Here is a 5023-nt window from a genome sequence, read left to right as displayed (position 1 = left end):
TTTAGTGTTGTTCCAGAGGTCTCTGAGATTGTCTTCAATTCTTTTCATTCTTTTTTCTTTATTCTGCTCCTCAGCAGTTATTTCCACCATTTTGTCTTCCAGCTCACTTATTCGTTCTTCTGCCTCAGTTATTCTGTTATTGATTCCTTCTAGTGTATTTTTCATTTCAGTTATTGTGTTGTTCATCTCTGTTTGTTTGTTCTTTAGTTCTTCTAGATCTTTGTTAAACATTTCTTGTATTTTCTCAGTCCGTGCCTCCATTCTATAATCTCTCTTGAGTTTAACTTGCAATGTGGTCTAGATTTTGTTTTCTCCCTTAAGTGAGCCACAAAAATGTGATGGTTACATTGTAACATGGTAAGAAAGAAAATTGTCCCAAATTAGGTTTGGGACAGAACTTCTTTTATGAATGTGATGTAATTACAATTCCTTCTGGGAAATAATTAGCATTCTTGAGCAACTTTTGGATAGCCTTTACTGAGATCATGAGCACCCTCTGAGAAGTTGTGCATCTTGAGAGGAATCTGATAATATTAACTGGCACCGCTGTATTATACCACTGTCCATTTTCTATCAGTTTTCCTGCCAACAGAAAAGTCTTTGAAGTGACTAGCTCAGGACACTATCCCCTCGTGGCAAATTTGGTATACAACTTTGACATGGACTTGTAATAATTTTTTCCAGAAAAGTTGCTTTAACGACAGTTGGTACAGTGTTCACTTTGGCAGCACATATACTAAAATTGCAATGATACAGAGAAAATTAGCATGGCCCCTGCACAAGGAGAACAGTTGATACAGTCTTCAGCTCTTCATTTAGATACATTTCCCAGTTGACCAAAGTATTTCTTTGAGTAATTTTTCTGGAAATTATATGTGAATATTATCATTTTTACAGTGATATCACTGCCTCTATTACAGTTCTGTTTGATAATAATCCCCAAGGGTTGTTTAGAATCATTTCACACAATGTTGACATTAAGTGTTAGCTTCCAGTACATTCTCTACTCTCATTGTGGATGACAGTCATTTAAAAGTGTCATTTTTCCAGTGATTCTACACTGGTTCATCAGATTTCTCGCTCTCTCTTCTTTCCCTCTCTCTTTAACTACAAATTCTCTTTAAATGTCTAAAGACTTTACATAGCCAGTGATTGCTCTTCTGACAAAGGGGTGTCAAGTTAAGGATCCTAGGCAAGCTGCTTCACATTTCTGAGCTTCAGTTTTCCCATCTGTAAGATGTCATAATGATACATTTCAGCTATTTTTGTTATGCTTTCAGATAACAGGAGTCGAGATGGTGTCTTGTATGGACTTTGTTCAGCTCCTCCAGGACTCAGTGAAGAAAGAAGAGAAACTCTTAGAACAATTGTACATTTTACTTTTCTCAATTTAAGCTCCAGTGGTCTATGGAGAATAGGAAGGCAGCTATAGCTGGAGGCCACTGTACTAAAGAACCTCATTCTTATGTCTGAGAGTTTTGTTTTCATGTTTGTTATGACGAACCATGTTAACTGGGGCAGCGACCTTTAATTTAGGGGCCCCTCTGCCCTCCTGAGGTGCCCACACCATGTTTAGGATACAGCCCCAAACAGATGACTGTTATGAGTGCTGAAGAGGTCCCCTCCCCTGAGAATTTTGCTATGCCCAGTGCATGGTTCTGGGGCACAGATAGAATTGGGAGGTCCCCCATGTCACCTGCAGTCCCTGCTGCTCTGATTTAGGGCACACTGGTGGGGTGACTTCCACTGGTCCCCAGGTAATTTTTCATCTGAAGAAAATGAGTGAAAGGAATTCATAGGAAACACCTGTCGCCGCAGACCCTTCCCTCAATCCAGTCTCACCTGTAATATGTCTTGGAGAAATCCCTTGAAGTTTATAATGTGAGAATGACACCTTTCTCTGGTTTCCAGCTATAATGTGTCTTTTTATTACAATATTCTTTTGGCAATTTCAATAGGAATTTGGAGGCTGGGCTCAGAGGACTGGAATCTCTTACTCATGTCTGTATTCCCAGCACCTAGTAAAATATAAGTGTAAAGAATATGTGTATGATGAAGAAGAGATGAATTCAGTGAATTCTGATCATATAACGTACAGTCTAAATCAGGACCCTTTTGAGAATTAAAGGGGACACTGACCAGATGAGTCACCAGATTACCAGGAGTAAAATAAGACTCTTTCCAGCAAACAGGGATATACGGTCACTCTACGCATAGCAGAAATGGGGAAGAAAGAGGAGAAAGAAAGAGGAAAAAGAGAAGGGTGGAAGAATGAGAGAGAAAATAATGTGCTGGGAAACCAACTTTGAGATGGAGACTGGGATGTAGGAAAGTGATTGAAGAATGCTCTTGTCAACAGTGAATGAGGTGGAGTGAGAGAACTAAGATTGGGCAGAGGGAGAAGTTAACCTTGATGAGCCACAGGGAACTTTGAAGCTGAGATGGCCCTTCAGAGATATCCCAGATCAAGGCAAGGAACCTGTGCCTTTTTACTCCAGCATCATCTGGTTAAGGGATATATGCTAACCATGGGAAGGTGGTATGACCTTGGGAGAGGCAGCTTTCTTGCATAAAGGTCAATTCCCTCCCAGGGATGTAGCTGTGGATCTTCACCAGCCAACAGGCCCAATTGCTAGGGTGTGCTAGGGCCTAAAGCAGGGTCTGGATAGCTCACCACGGTGGCCACTGCTGTCTACCCCTGGTGCTACTCAATCGCCTCCTTCAGAGAGTAAGTTCACCCCCATCTGGGAAGTTCAGAGGGGATTCAGTCAAACAAGCTGCAGCTGGACCCACAGCCACAGCTGATACTCATCATCTTCCTCTACTACCCAATTCTAGATTCCCCTTGCTCTCAAATAGCACTTCCAGCTGGTCAGGGTGACTTAGACCCTCATCCATGAGAAGTTTGAGTCTCCAGTGACCATACCTCTCTCAGGCTGTGGCTGTTGGATGTTTCCGTTTGCCATCAGAATTGGGTACCAAGAGATTCCCCCATTGGATCACTTGTAAGCCAAACACATCCCTCCGTGCTCCCCTTGTGTAACAGCAACCCCCCTTCTCCCAGTGATCAGGGTCAATTACCGCAGGCAGGATGGTGACCCCTTTATTCGGCTGCTGGTCTCTTAGCACAAGGAGCCCCAAATGGCCAAGCAATAGCCACAGCTTAAAGTTTAAAGTTCTGTGGTGAAAATATTCCCCTTCTGGAGACCAGGACCTCTAGGCACTTACAGTGTCAAGGAAAAGAAGCCTAAGTTCCCTAAGTGGGTCACCGAGAATGAAGAAAACGAGGCTACTTCTACTTCCCTACCATGTTTCTCAGCCTTCTGTGTTCTGTCTGTTGGGAACACAGTACCACATAATAGCATCCGTTAAGGGAGTATGCTAAATCCTGGAAAATGGTACCCCATCTTCGTAAGATATCATCTGGAAGCTGGCACATCAATTATTCTATCAGGGCAGCTGTTTCTGGGTGGTGAAATATATGATTGGGCCAATTGGTCCCCTGCTCACGTGCCCACTGCGCCCCCTCCCTCGTTAGAAAGTGGGTCCCCCGGTCTGATGGGTTGTTTCGCAGGATCCCACGTTGGTGGAGCAACACTGTGTAAACAGAGTTGTGTGGGCTCCAGCACTGCAAGCAGGAAAGGCAAACCCACGTCCCAATTATGTGTCCATCTTAGTCAAGATGAATCACAGGGCACTTTACACCAAGTGGTAGGTGTCTATCCAGAGGCTCAGCATTGGTCTATTGCTGGCAGGCTGGACATTGGGCAGTGACAGTGGTCAGTCTTTGTGAGTGGACCCTCATGCAGTTGGGCCCCTGCATTTCTGCCACCATGGCTGTGCTGTTCGTGTGCTCCTTGTCCCAGCATTGTAGTGTCAGGGCTTGGCTGATGACAACTGACTGAGTCATTGTTTGCTTGGTTGTTAAGTACCTCTTTCCTGGTAGATGCTGTCTGATGTGTGTTAGCATGTAACAGAGATCTTCATTCTTCATTCCCACTCCAATGGGTCCAACGACCCAGGACAGAGCTCCGTACATTACCAGGCTCCCTTATGCCCTCTCTCTAACAGGGTGGGGGCATGATGACACTTTGGGTGCCCAGGTATCAATGTCAACTTGGAATATGTGTCCAACAGTCCTCCCTAATGTCTGAATTGTCACCTTGCCCCAGGGAACAAATACTGAAATAAATGGCCCTAGATCCATTTGGAGAAGGACATTGGCAATGATTACAGACTTGCCACGGTGTTGTAGGGCCCATTCTTCTGAGTTCCCTTCCTCTACTTCATTCAGTGGGTTCCAGGTCTGAAAACTGCTCAGGTCTGGAAACGGGACATGGGATCATGACCTTTATCCAGATGGCTGCCCTCAACCTCCTGACCACCCTTCCTTGCTTCCTATTTATTCTACAGACTGAGTGATACCCCTGTTGGCTGCTCATCTGTCTTGGCCCTCTGGTTGCCAGTTGAGGGATTTGGGGGCTGAGCAAGAAAAAGTTATGACCGCAAGGGGACAGTAGCTCACAACGAGCTTGCTTTGGGCAGTGCTTGGATAGGCGGGGGGGGGGGGGGGGGGGGTGCCCCTCACAGCAGGAGACCTTCCAGAGCCAGGGGACACCATTCAGAGGGGAGGAAGGCAAGAGACCTCACAGGGGAGAAGGGAACCAGAGGGGGCTTAGGTGTCTGGGGGATGTCACTCAGTCACTCCCTCCCAGCACGGCAGGGAGTCTCTGGGTCAGGAGAGCTCCAAAGGGCAGCTGTGGCCCCCAGTGTTGTATAGCCCCAGGATTCGTCTTCTCTATGGCTAGCAGACGTGGGGTACATATGTTTTGCAGGGTATGCCAAGCAGGCTCTAAGTAGCTAAAAATCTATTGGGGCTATATTTAAAGCAATTAGATGCTTTAAATTTAAAAATTTGAGCTTGACTCTCGTGGGCTTTTGAGCTATTGGTCTCAGCATGTTATGAAGAAGTGAACAACTTAGGGGCAATATGCAGGGGTCCTCTTTGGCTCATTGACATAAC

General features: G+C 45.3%; 1 non-coding gene across 1 annotated transcript; it reads left to right on the top strand.

Annotated features, from left to right (window-relative positions):
* The first annotated feature begins 712 nt into the window (after positions 1-712).
* Positions 713-819, top strand: LOC136125275 (U6 spliceosomal RNA). The gene has a single exon (XR_010656037.1). It is a non-coding gene; the product is annotated as a U6 spliceosomal RNA (small nuclear RNA).
* Positions 820-5023: the final 4204 nt, after the last annotated feature.

This window comes from Phocoena phocoena, chromosome 6 (assembly GCF_963924675.1).
Source record: "Phocoena phocoena chromosome 6, mPhoPho1.1, whole genome shotgun sequence".
Taxonomy (NCBI): domain Eukaryota; kingdom Metazoa; phylum Chordata; class Mammalia; order Artiodactyla; family Phocoenidae; genus Phocoena; species Phocoena phocoena.
This window is presented reverse-complemented; position numbering and strand designations above follow the sequence as displayed.